We start from the raw sequence: 15,137 nt of genomic DNA, 5'->3' as shown, positions 1-15,137 counted from the left end.
CGCAGTCACCACTCACTAGCTCGCATTTAATCAATTAAAACAACATTTTGAATGTAGTAACATGCCTTAGAGAATTCCCTCAATTCCTCACCGGATATACTCTCTATTTTCACACAAATTTTCTGACTAAACTCCCTACACTAGTTATATGTGAGAAGATTAATGTAAACATGTAGACTAGCACTCACATATGTCATAATCAAAGAAGGCACTTTCTGGAATTATTAATGCATGTATATATATATGATCTCATGAATGGAATACCACTACTTAGAAGCGAGAACCAGGGATTCCATATGCTCATACCAATTTCAAACTCCACAGATTGAAACACATAACAACCAAGATACAAGTCTAAGGGTTGTAACGGGGCTAAGGGTATTGGCTAACAAAGAAAGGTTAAGGATAAACTGATCGGATCATATTTATATATATTTTTACTTCAAATTCACTCGTCTTTTCTTGGTTAGTTCTTTATATTTTTGAGCTATTTACGTTATTTTTGTGTTTATAGGATCTTTTATGCAAAGAAAATAAAAATAGCACAAATGAGTTTTAAATAATAAACAGAAAAGTGAAACACGGGTGGACCATTAGAAAAATAATGAAAGTGCACTGACAGAGGAATAAAGAGACTAAAAACAGAAAACAAAGGAAGTGAATGGCAGAAAATAAAGAGGATGGCCTGTCCGTTATCTTTCCTGCTTTCAAGTTCAGTTGGAAAAATTAAATAATGGGGACTTACTTTGACTCATAGATTTTCAGGATAAAGAAGCTAATTGACATCAAAGAAAAGAGGAGGTCAGAGAGGGCAGATAAGAGTAGGTGAGAGAGGTGGAAACAGACGGGAGAGCACTGAGGTAGTGCGAAAAAAAGAATAAAAAGAAAGACAGCGTGTAGAAAAAGGAGAGGAGCAGAATGAAAGCTGCCTTTGCAGCTGGGAAAAAGCAGAAGCACGCGGGGTGAAACCGAAGAGGAAACGTGAGGACAGGAGAGACGGAGGGCAAAGGGAGGTCAGAGAGTCAAAGAGCTGCTTTGGCAGCTGGAGGAAATCAGACGTGGGGAGAGAAGATGGAAGTCAGAAAATAAAAAAATGATAGAGGGAAGTTAGGTGGGATGGGGAGATGGGATAGAAACCGGGGAGGAGAAGCAGAAACCGAGGGGGCAGCGGGAGAGACAGGTGGAAGGATGGAGGGCTGCCTTGGGCAGCGTGAGAGAGAGGAGAAGAGTGAGAAGAGCACGTACTGACTGGAGAGAAGACAGAGAAGGCGGGAGAGAGAGAAGACAGGGACTAGCGCAGCAGAGCACAGCAGCAAGTGCAGGGAAGTCAGGAGCTAGGCAGATCTTCTTTTCTTGGTTTTATCTTCTCAAACCCATGTTTTACTTTTGGTTTAATTTGATAATAATGTGTAACTAAATTTATTTTGGCTAGAGGTTAATTCAAAGCCATGAATATATTTGTAATATGAATTGATTACCTTCAGTTGTGAATTCTGAGTTGTGATTTAATTTGCTTAACTGCTTGATTGATAACTTATTTTTGTATGTCGATTAAGAATGCATACTTAATTTACATGCATGAATTTGATGCTAGAATATAAGTGAATTTCACCTAATCGTTATGAACTTATATTCACAAGTAGTGAAGGTTGTTATCCACAATCGTGTTAAGTGAATTCTAGGCTGGATTAACATGCGTATTCCATAGTTATGAATGCCTAGTCAATGTTTATGATTTCCGTTGAACTTAATGATCTTTGTTGAATGTCTCTATCATACGTATTCCATAGTTAGGGACTTTGATGAGGAATAATTTGGTTGTAATGCGTATTCCATTCAATCCAATGAATCTAGGGAAATCTAAGAGTTAATTTAAGCGGACCTAATTAACTTGGAACATTGTGATTTACAATTTATTGAAAGAACAACTGAAAATCAATTTAGGTTGCATATGTGTCATGTGTGGAGAAGAACCCTCTAGCTAGTCCGTCACCTATCCTTTCACCTTAATTTCATGCTTTTGTCAATTCTGTAATTTATTTAAGTTTAATTTACTTCTCGTCAAAACCAAATCCCCCCCCCCCCATTATTAAATTATATTATTTAGTTAGTTTTCTTTGTTGTTAGTCTTTTAATTCAATTTCCGTCCATTTCAGTTCCTAGTGTCTAATTTGATTGTTTTCATTATTTTGAGTTATTCTAAGTGTGTTTCGAGTTATTAGAGTTTTTAGCCTAGTTTTGTGTCCTTGAGTCTTGTTTAATATTTTTAAATTAATTTAGAATAGATTAGCAATCCCTCCTAATCCCCGGCCTAGAACGATACCCTACTTACATCTATACTACAATTGTCAAAAAGAGGGTTTAATTTGTGTGTCAAGTAATTCTCGCATCATAAACAAAGGTTCTTGAAGCAATAGTAAGCAAAAATAATGAAATTGACACTTAGAATTCACTTTTGATTGCAACAACTAACTTTAAACACAAGGGAGATTCACAAAACACTTAGGGTCAATTCAAACTTTTTGAATCCTTTCTTCAACAACCAATACTTGTGAGTTCTTTCTCACTTATTTCACAACTTTTTTTTTTCTTTTCTTTTCTTCCTTTCTTTTTCTTCTTTTCACGATTTTTTTCTATATTTTTTTCTTTTTCTTTTCTTGTGCCCTACTCATTCTTTGGCACATAAAACGTACAACTCAATAGATTTGCAACGAAAGACCTTCCCCCACACTTATTTTCTGGAATATGTTGATCCAAAGGAATTCCCTCTAAGTTATGCTTCACTATCCTTTAAGAACAAGGGTATGGGTAGTCCTATTCTAGGCTAGGTAAGGATAATGTGGCTAACAAAGAAAATAGGCTAAATAAGGCTCAAAGGGGTTAAACCTACAAAACATATGCATGGGATTAAGGCTTTTTGGCTCTGGTGGTAACTACTAAACAACTTCATCTTGTTATATGTTATGCACTCAACTTTAAGCTTTGAATGAAATGGGCATGAGTTCTAGTATTTGGAACTATAATGATAAAACACATTCTAAATAGCAACCAAGCAAAGAAATAATGAGATCATGCAACGACTTTAGAAAACAAGGATTCACAGATTAATAACTCTCCGAATAAAGTTTAGGCTCAAGTCTCTCAGGGTTGTAGCATTAGTTTGAGTTCCTTCCTTCATGCATGTTACAAAAACTGATGTTTTTTCCATTGTGATTACATGTGAATTCGTAAACGTCAACTACAACAAAGCATAAACCAAAGAGCATATCAAACTTGCACTCATGTTTGTAATTTTCTTTAACAGTCACACAATTAAAAACCAAATCCTTATCATTGTGTTGGAAGGTACCCTAAGACACAAACACACAAAAACGACTCTAAAATGACTCTTTTTGGGTTTTTCAAAACTTTTTCTATTTTTTTTTAAATTTTCGTATTTCTCTTTCAAAACACATTAAAACGGTTCAAAACACACTAAAAGCACTTAAAAACAATGAAAAACAACTCTAGTTATGCTAGGTGGTAAAATCCTACGAATTTTCAACAAAAACACTTGTTTACCCCCCCCCCACACTTAAACCAAACATTGTCCTCAATGTTTTAAACATAAACTCACACATAAGCAAGCAAACAACACAACTAACAATCAAAGTAAAAGCAATAAAGAGTTGAGTTTAAGAACGCAAATCTAGTTATGGAGTCGGAGCTTCCTAGTTCTTCTTTATTTGCATGGGTTGCCTCCCAAGAAGCGCTTGCTTTAACGTCTTTCAACCGGACGATACTTCCATTCAAACTCCCCTAGTTCCCATGGCATGGAATTGATCTTTGAATGGGAGGTGATACTTGAAATGATCCAATAATGGTTTAAATTCTAGAGTGGGTTCCTGAATCACCAACAACAACATGTTAGTAGAAAACGAAATTGAAATTTGAGTAGGTGACCTACCTGTTTGCTCCAACAAGAACTCAAGGACAAACACCACTTCTTTGAAAGTTTATGGAATGTTGGACTTGGCCAGATTTAGTGTGAAGGTTGTAACTTGTCCTGTGTCATAAAATCCAACTTCTTTGGGATTGGTTGTCTCAAGTACATCCTCTTTGATGAATTCTTGATATCCCCCATCCACTTCTTTCTCTTGAATCATTCTTCTTGTTGTACAAAGTTCTTTGAACAATTCAACACATTCTGGAACTTGTTTTGTTGTACAAAAAATTAGGATATTACTTTGCACCTTTGGAAAGGTTTCCAAGATGTCTATTTCACTATCTTCGCTCCTAGCTTGCATAAACCTACGAGGACAAGGTACATTTGGTGGAATAGGGTTAGAAAGAATTGAATTTGGAACAACCTCACCTGAATTGGATGGTGGTGGAGCTTTGGGAGGTTGCGGCAAGGGTTGTTCTTCCCTTGCTATGGCCATGTGATCCTCCTCTTCTTCGAGCAGCAGCTGTTCATCCATGTTTTGGCTTCGTTTGGCTAGTTTTAGGTGATTTCCAAGCTCCTTGCCACTTCTTAACGTAATGGCCTTGGCGGTTTCAAAGCCTCACTTCGGATTCACAACGGTTAAACTAGGAAGTTTGCCTTGTTCTCTAAACTGCCCAAGGAACTCTGAAATCTGCCTTATTTGCTTCTTCATGTCACTCATCTCTTTGTCTTGGTTTGCTATTCGATTATTTTGATTTTGTAATCCCTGTGATACAGAAGTTAGTAATTGAATAGCTTGATCATTATCAATGGACAAACATGATTTTGGTTGGGCAGATTGTGGTTGGGGTTGTGTTGGTTGCATAGGCATTGTATAGAACTCCTCATATGGCTGCCAATATTCTCCTTGTTGAGCCTCCGTGGCTTGATTTTGTGAGCCCTGTGCCAAATAAATTAATTCATTAAGAATTTGATCACAATCTATTGATGAACCTGAGTTTGGTTGGGCATATTGTATATGAGGTTGTGGTGGCTGTGCAGGTCTTGAATAGAACTTCTCATATGGCTGCCAATATCCTTCGCGTTGAACTTGTTGAGATTCCCACCACATAGAGTTTGAATGATCACTCCAATTTGAATTGTACATGTTGGAAAATAAATTGTTCCCTGATTGATTATGATCTTGATAACCCCAAGTATTAACATTCTCCCAACCTCTTTGTGGACGTTGATTTGCTTGATATTTTTGCCTATAAGATGCACCAAATGTAGGGACACTTTGCCTATACGACGCAACAAATGTAGGGACACTTTGACTAGTGACTTCCACTACTTGTGAATATAAGTTCATAATGATTAGGTGAAACTCCCTTATACTCTAGCATCAAATTCATGCATGCAAATTAAGTGTCAACGCTCAGCCTACATACATAAACAAGTTTTGGTAACTCAGATAAGCAAATCACATTCAAGACTCAAGAAACAATAATTGGCCGTAATCAGTTCATATAAAACATATAATCATGGCTTCAAATTCACCTCCAACTATAAAGAAATTAGTTCCTCATGTCTTTGAAAACATTGAACTAAAACTAAGGATAGAATACACCTAGAAACGTTCTAGCAATCCAAACTTGAATGGCAGGCACGACTCCAAGGGTCTCCTCTCCTTCATTCCTTGCAAATTTGCACACAAGTATGTATATTCTGATGTTTTGGCTCTTGTATGTGTGGTGCCCGAAATTATGGTGATAAATATGTATTTATAGGCCTAGGTTTTGCACAATTTCTGAAGAAAAAAGGATTGCACAATCCTATGATGAAAGGGAGTAGGTGTTGGAAATGTGCCCTAAAACCAATCATATGATGATACTTTACGGACATTTCACATGTTAAACTAATCTAGTTTAATATCAAGGGCAAAGATTATTGTTTTAAGCCGTCTCATATAAATGTTATATGCTTAAACGATAAGTCCAAGGAATATGTAATTAGGAGAATGTGATTTAAACAAGTTAGATTAATGAGACCATTCTCTTTCGTATACATATCCTAAACGTTCCTGATCATAGAATTGCCAATTGGGCATTGACAGTCCGTTAAGATCAGTACATGCTATGTCTTCTCTTAGTGAGAGTGACTAGTCTCGAGTCATTGGTGTGATTGACACCAAGACAAGCATGTAGGTGCTCAATAGCGAATGAGTCCACTAAACACGATCAACGAGGAGTTCTCATACTCATGTCACATGAGAACTCATGGTTGGGATAATGCAAAGTAGTCCTTTGACCTGAGGCATCATAGTTGTCTTGTGGTTAAGTCCTTGATCTTTGATTGTGTTAAAGTCACTCCATTCGAGGGTGTCCACGGCATAGTTGGGGTTAAGCCACTTAGCCATGGAGGCGAGTGAATGCGCAACAAGGGATCTCTAACCTTCAAACCGTTTGGGGGAGAATACTCTATGATATGATTAAGAATCTCTGGCCAGAGTATGAATGAGATTTAGAAAGTCGTTCCAAATCTCATTCAAGGTAATCATATAAGCACATGTATCACATTGGATAGTCGACATGAATAAACTATCAATCCAAACAATGTGGTCAAGAGTATTGTATTAGAGAAAGACAGTATTGCATTGTAATCCTAAACTGAATAGGTTCTCCACCTCTTCTGATTAGCTTGGGTAACCATGATATGCTGCTAGGTGTCACTCATGGTTTGTGGAAGCCGTAAACGTGTATAATCACTAAAGGGAGAATTGAAAGTAAGTTTCAATTCACAATCGATTTGAAATGGTTTTAATCGCCCACTGCCTCGCTAAAAGGAACCTAATGGATCGTACACCGTGAAAGGTAGAGATTGAAGAAACAACGGAGATGAGTAAGAATAATTAAATGGTTTAATTATTTATGGCAAGGATTAATTAATATGTTAATTAATCAAACGAATAAGTTCGTTAAAAGACCACGGGTTAGTTTTGGGCCTCAAGGCCCAATGGGCTTCGAACGTCAAGCCCATTGACTTAAGTTGTATGACAACTTAATGACAAATGATTCACAAAGGCCTTAAAAGCCCAATGAAACCCTATGGCCGGCCATTTAGTCAAAGGAGTGGGTTTTGGACTTATTTACAAGTTTGCCACTCCAATGAATTAAGGTATAAATATGACTTTATAGCCAAAATTCATTTAGGGTTTCTTTTAGAGAATTGGAGAGAACATATCTCTCCCTTTTCTCTCTAAGAGGCCGGCCCCCTTGGAGGGGATTAGCTAGTAATCTTTCTCCTCAAAGGTCACTCATTTCTTCATCAATCTTTCCTTGGTGTGGAGACTTAGAGGTTCTCAATTTTGGGAACTTGGAGAACCATTTCATCCATCTAAATCCATAGATCTAAGATGCAAGGAATGAAGGCCCTCTCTTTGGGTGATTAGCATTTGCTTATGCAAAAAGGAATCTACAAAGGTATAATTTCTCAACTAACAAATGTTGTTTTAAGTTGAGTCAAGGTTCACCCATCTACTAGGCTTTGAATTTCATGGTTAATGTTTTGTTTTTAAGTGCATACAAGCATGATTCCGCCTTTTAATTGTTAATTGCATGTTATAGATGTTGCTTAAATGAACATGTTTTTCACAAAATTTCCTTCAGTAGGATACAAGGTTGGTTACTTCTTCATTGTGCAAAAGGTCTTTGCGCGACATAGGTAAGGTCGTTGTGCAAAGATGTTTTGCGTGACGCAGGTTCTGTTGTCGCGCAAAGACTTTTCGTGCGACGACAACACTTCCGTTGCGTAAAGTCCTTTTGAGCGACGTAGGGTGTCTATTCGTTGACCAAACCCTGCTTTTATTGCCTTTGCACGACGAAGGTACCTGCATCTCACAAACTGTTTTTTGTACTAGTAGCGAATAGAGATAAGAGGAAGAGAGTTATTTATAATTTATTTTTTTGGTTCAGATAAAAATAATAATTTTTTTAATTAATTTTTTAACTTGATTGGACAAGGAGTGGGCTGGCATTTGTCATGTTAGCATTTAACATAAAAATTAACAGAAAAGTTGACAGAGGTCTGACATTGCATTCAATCGTAAGTTAATATGCGATATTGAAATGTTTAAATGATGAGGAATGAGATTGTTATGAGACCCAAAATTAAGGTAATAAAATATAATAACCTTTGTCGTACGACAACCATTAAGAATTAAAAAAACCCACTCACTTTTCCTTGCCCCCCACCCCCCCCCCCCCCAACCCACCAAAGAAAAGAAATTTCAGATCCACTGTCGTCACATAAAGACTTTCAAATTAATTAAAACCCTTAACTTGTATATTATTGGGGACTTGGGATGTGACGAAACCTTACAAAGTTTCGTTGCATTAGGATTCATTAGGCGACGAAGCAAGATTATTTGTCGTCTAATATACCTACGCGACACAATTTTGAGTTTCGTTGCGTAATTAATTATAAATCGTTCTTCTTTTGGGCTCCTAAACATTGACTTATTCGCTTTTGAATGAAGTAAATTATTTTAAGGAAGATCTCTGAAGAAGAGATCTGAATATTGAACAGTTCAGATTTTATAGTCAACTTTTCCATAATGCCAAACGCATTATCACTTGTGTGAGTGCTTGTTGAGTGCAATCAAATGGCGGTAACAATTAACTATTTTCTTTTTAGACTTGCACGACGAACTTTCAGGTTTCGTTGAATAAAAGATCCTGAAGCAACGACATTTTGTCACGCAAAAGCGCCTACCGCGACAACTTTTGTGGTTTACTGGACAAATTGTTAAAGATTTATTTTTTCCAAACTTTTAAGTATTTAACAAGAAAATTGTTATTAACACTTCAAGAATCTCATTTGACACTCCAAACTTTCTATTATTAGAAAGAAAAATACATTTATGAGTGTAGAATGAGATTTTTAGAATGCTAATAACAATTCTCTTTAACAAATTAATTTTTCTTGTAAATGTTTTCAGCCTATAAATGTATTGTACCTACAAAAAATGAAATTTGCCAAAAAAAAAAAAGTATTTTCTCAATTTCACAAGTTACAGTTTCCCAACATAAAAGCTTAATTTGAATCAGAACTACAATAAACATCACTATCATCAATATCATCATTTTCGGTAGGTGGTTCATCTTCGTCGATAGGTTGTTCATCATCGTCTATTAGTATCATATCATCGAGGTCAATTGTAATGGAATCTATTAGTATTTCGATTTCAGAAACTTCATCTCATCAGACACATTTTTCCAATTAGACCACTGAATAGAGCATAAGCTCCGCACTAGCGCCCCTATGTCATGCACAAGCTTGAGGTGCACCTCCCTCTCATATTTTGTTTGCCACATAGTATCACAATTGATGTGCATCCAATGATCCTTCATCAGATGCATGATCGTGCAAGACCTTTTAATTTTTTTCCTACAAAAAAACAAAATTGTTCAAAACCATGCATAAACTTTTACCGAAAAATTGGCATAACCTCCTAAAAATTAAAAATTTCCCATAACCTCCAAACTTTGATATACATAATGTCCACATCCAACCAAAATTTGCAACAACCAAGTATAATAATCAACTTTTATGTTATTACGCAATTAACTTTGCAACAACAAAAATTGTAAAATTCATACAAATTGGGTGCATTATCGAATGCCCAGTCATTTGGAGAAACAACAGGAGCAGTAGCAAAATCAGATGAAATTACCAAACCGACATATATAAAATTATAATTTCTGCCATTTTAATTAGCTAGAAAATCATGCAACGCGGATATGAGATTTTAACCTGGAATCTTGTGACAATCCTTTCCTAATTTGACAAAAATGCCCTTAAGGCAAGGACTTCGACTTTTGTTGACCCGGTTTGACTGATCCAGGTTGACCCAACCCGTTGACTTTGACCGACCCGACCCAGTCTGACCGTTGACCGTTGACTTTGACCGATCAACGTTGATCGTTGACTTTTCGGGTTGACTTTTCAAGTTTCATCCGGGACCTTTTCTAGGCTAATTTTGATGTTCTGGACCCGTTTCCGACATCCATTTTCTCAAATTCAATCGTTTGGATAGTGTTTTATTAATTGTACCCCTTTTATGTGCTTAGGTGCAATTATTATCATCACAAGTAACTGTGAGTGGGTAGTTTATTTTTATATATATATGGCTTATAATTTCCACATTTGCATTTAAATGGATTTACGCTTATTATGCCACAATTTTATTTTAGTTTGGTAAATATTGCCTTGTGTTTGGAATTATAAAATGGCTATGGAATGTTCATATGCATATTTACCTGCTTATAAATATAGTATTGTGGTAGAATACTAAAATGATTCTATAGGATGCGCAGGTAAATTCAGGTGAGTTTAGTATATTGATTGAATTGTATGGCATACATATATTCATATAGTTAGCTCATCATTACTACACCCCGGTGTTAGTGCTCCAGCCTGGGGCCAGGGCCAGCCTTCATGTGTATGTTCACCTCCCGCACCGCATACTTATCTTGGATTCAAGTAGGTGTTAGCCTGTTGTACAGGTCGTGTTAGGTGACTCCGACTTGTAAGCGACTGCACTTATCGCAAGCGTCACGTGATGGTAGCACTAGAGCTTATATTATTATTACACCTAGCCTGTCATACAGGTCACATTAGGTGACTCCAACTTGTGTGATAGTATAGATTGATGAGCCATAGGTGCAGTTGTACATGTCATGTTAGGTGACTTCGACTTGTGTGCTAATATATTGTCAAGCACATGCCTATATATTTTATTATTGTTGAATTATTTATGTTGTGGCATATTTTTTATATGTATTGTTGGCATACATTAAATCTTCATACTTATACGTAGTATTATTTTAAGGAAACTATACTTGTTTTACGGCGATGGGTTAGTATATTCGAAGATAAAGGTTTTTCCTTACAAACGTTGTTTTGCTAACCCACTCAACTTTGTTTTTCACCCCTCCAGATTTAGTAGTTGTGCTTACGTGTAAACGAGGACTCTAGCAAATCTTAGGAGATGGTTATCTTTAGTGGTATAACCCTCATCCTATTTACTATACTGTCTTATGCTCTGACATCGCATGCGAAATGGGTTTAATCCCACTCACCTGCGCACTCTTTAGATTAGGCACTTTTAGGTTTAAATTTAGGGAACTTTAACAAAAAGCTCATGGTATTGTTCACTTTAACGAAAAACCATATTTTTAAATTAAAAAGTCAATCTTGGTACTATTCACTTTACCCTTTATTTTGTCTTTATCGTTAAAACTCAAAGTTTTCAAACCCTTTTAATTAGTTTTCCTTTAAATTTATTCACTTTCTTCTTCCACTACACTACACAATACTTTATGGCTTCGTCACCCTCTAGGTGTCATTCAGCACAACTCGATTCGGAGTCCAAGTGGACATTCTGGGTCGAGGTGTGTCAAATCCTATGAACCCTTACGCAAAGCCCTTCTTCTCTCCTAGTCCCCCATTATTAATTTCTACCATTATTGTCCCACCTAACCTTTTGAGACTTTGAGTGATGAATTTCCTAAGCTACATAACATTTTGTCACGTGATAATTTTGTCTGCCGTGCAAAAGTTGGCGACAAATTCTCATTTTACCGTAAATTTTTTTAGATGTTGCGCAGAGAATAGAGTACGTCATCAAAGAAATATTGTTTCCACGACGAAATTCTTCGTTCTGCAAAGTTTTTGGTTTTTGGTTTTTTTGGCTGCCATGGACATTTGACATGATGAAGTACATATTTGGCCATGAACAGTATTCTTAGGTGACGAAGTTTTTAGTTTTTTTTTTTTTTTGTGTTTTTTTTTTCTGCCATAGTGTTTGGACCCAAATTTATACCATTGGTCCGAGTGATAGAGACCGTTGAATGAGCAGAATTCTATACGGTCGGATGATTCTGAATATTAAGAGGCCGTAATTTTGCACGAACTCGGCCTGTATACTTTGAGTCATTCGATCAATGAGGCCATATTTGATATTACCATTATGTTAGGAATTTATTAAATTGGTAATTATTTTATAGTTGCAGCTCGAAGAGTCAAATAAATAAAAGAAGTTGCATTGTACAAGGACTGTACATTTGGTTCGCATCCTGATCAACACGGAAAAGTGATACTTATCGAAATCCAAGGATAAGACGGCATGGATAAATGGGAGATGTGATCAAGTTGAAATTTTTTTGTGTGATTGCACGGTTCCAACACGTGGAGGCCATTAAACATTTGGATCAGGATTTACTTGCGTAAAATATTGAGATAATGGTGGGGATTTTTAATCAGGTTGGGTAATTGCATGCAGTTGGGTCTGATCCACGCCAGAATACATGAAGGATTCTAAATGGTATATGCTTTTGGACGGCGCCCGACGAATTATGCTTGCATGAAGATGAAGATGTTAAATTGGAGATGGATAGCCACGTGTGATTGGATTTAGTGGAGCCATGCATGCATATCATTATTTCAAGTCAAGATGCTTATCAGCACTCATTGGTATATGCTAATATGCTATTAATTAGCATGAGATGGTTTCGTGTTGGTAAGTGATAACAATCTTTTATTTTGCATGAGATTGTTATGAAGGAGGACTTTGATGTTGGCGGCGGCTTTACAACACTAGCCGTCAAGATGAGGATGATACTTATAAATACAAAGTCGCAGACAACGGTTAAGCCCCTCCAATTCAACACATAACTGCCCTGCGCAAACTCTCTCAACAACTTTGAGATTTTTATTTTCTCTTTTCGCTGACACATCTTCCGTTGGCATCAATAGCACTGTGAAAGCAACTGGTGATATCTTAAGTCGGCATAGATAGCTCTGTCATCGTAGAATCCGCCGGTCTCGCAGTATCTTCCGTTGACATCAACAGCACTGCGGCGAGGACGGTTGGTTACCTATCCAAGTCTCAGTCGAGAAGGATTTCCGAATCCTTATTGATTGAGGTCATCTCATTAGCCTTCTCGGCGAAGTGAGGTGTTACAGTTTATTGAGCTCGGCGCATTGCACGCCCAGTTATTTTATGATTGGATACTCCTAAGTGGGATTTAGAGTTCGGCATTCAAACGGCCGAACCACGTTCACTATTAAGACTTATATTTGCTTTGAGTATTTGTGCCCTTACACTTTGGTGTCGATTCGGCGAGAGTTTACTCTGACGAATAACATAACTGTGACCGAATCCGACGACGGCGATTCGTGAACTTCGTAAGAATATTAACCTTGTCTTCAGGTTCGAGAGCCTAAGAGGTCGAGACGTGTTCCTTTCCTGGCCACAATCGCAAGACGCAGAAGTTAGACGCGCACCCAACGCAACATCAACAAATTTACTCCTTGGCCGAGCTCGGCCGACGAGTTGGCACGCCCCGCATTCACCGAAGGACGTAGTTAGCTTATAGATTACTCAGCCTGCGCGCCACGTAGGCTTGGTAGTTTTTAGGATAAACATTTTGGCACGCCCAGTGGGACCCAATGCTAAAACTACGAAGTTCACATGATCTATCTTGATCAGGCTTCACGGGATGAGTGTCAGCGCCTATTAAAGAAGCAAAAACAACTTCTTGAGAGATTGGGAAGAATTTCTGAAAGGCAAGAGGCCGGGGGGCAAATTTCCACTCCGGCCACAACCAATATTTGGCCTAAGAAAATTGTTAATTTGGCCGAAGAACAAAGGCCACCTATTTTTTCGGTCAAGACTGAAAGTGTGGTAGGCCTAGAAGAAAGAGTTCAAGTTTCTAAGCCAAAAGTCGACTTAGAAAATGATTCGTCAGAGGAGTGCTCCAATGACGAACAAGGTCGAGACATAGACCTAGCCGGAAAAACCACGCCAATCGATATGATTATTGGCGATAAAGCCGACATAGAGAAATCCCATTCAGCTAAGTTGCTCGAGTTAAAAGACGAAATCGGCGACATTATTATGCCCCGATGGCATACTAATCGTTCAACACATTCGGCAGCTGAAAGTGGAAAAAATTTCTCCAAGTTAAAAATATTTGGAGAAAATTCTTTATTCGGCCTAGAGCGAAATCAATTTGAAATTTTTGATGTAAAAAGATCTCGGCTTGGAATAAAGCATCGTTGGCCTCCTCCTGATTATGGTTTGGCAACTTTTATTTCCGTTTGCTAAAAAAATAAAATATAAAAAAAATTTTGAATAAATTATTTTCTTAATCATTCGCCCTTTTAGGCCGATGCATAAGAAAATAAGGGGGCAATAGGTGGTATATCGACAGTTTGAAATCGGCGACGGCTGTCCACATATGATTGTTTCTTAAGGACAAGCAGGCTTTGGCTCTGCTCTCTGCTCTTTACTCTCCACTGCAGCTTTTCTGCTGTCTCACAAATGGGCTGCTAAAACTCTCTCTCACCTTTGGTTACTCTCCTTCAGTTGGCCACTCGGCTACTAATTCAACACAGATTTGATTTGGGTTAACTGGCATTTGATGATAAGATTTATTCGGTGACCCATTCAGTGGAGTTTATTCAAATGAGCTATTAAATTCAATGGCTGGAGTAAATGTTTGCCGCCGAAAGAATAGCCGAGGATTGATGGTAGGCCGAGTTAATGAGAGTCAAGTTTAATTTTTCTCAGCCCAGTTTTTCTCTCGGCTGCTTAGCTTTCTCGATCCCATGCAGGCCACCATGTCCTAACCAAATCATCCACCAATTATATCAAGAATTAGGTTCTTCTCAGTAGGACTTTATGTAGGCCTGCACGCCACATGGCATGCAAATTCGAATCTCGACCAAAAAAGGGGTAGCATGCAAAACGATATAACATGGCATGCAAATTGGGATCTCGACCAAAAAAGGGTGGCATGCAAAAAAGATATATCACAGCATGCAAAGATTTTGTTAGGAATGGTCGAAGTCAGCACATGTGAACTAAAGGATAAGCTCGGTGGAGACCATTCAAATGCATGAAATATATGCCAACTGTTCGCCAAGCTCGGTGAACACAAGCTAGCGCTCAGCACAGGTTATTATGCTAAAATCATTTGACCATTACACACACTTGGGGGCTTTTAGTCACTAGATTGAGACAAGAAAAGTGTTGGGCAGTCCACTCACTGCAAGATGCAGTAAAAAAGGAAAAGTGGGATTATATTAGTAGACTCCCACATTTGCCGCGAGGTTATAAAATACTTTCAGCCATTTAGACCGAGAGTGAACAAGAAATCAGCTTGAG

This window comes from Malus domestica, chromosome 04 (genome assembly GCF_042453785.1).
Source record: "Malus domestica chromosome 04, GDT2T_hap1".
NCBI classification, from domain to species: domain Eukaryota; kingdom Viridiplantae; phylum Streptophyta; class Magnoliopsida; order Rosales; family Rosaceae; genus Malus; species Malus domestica.
Note: the sequence above shows the minus strand (reverse complement) of the source record.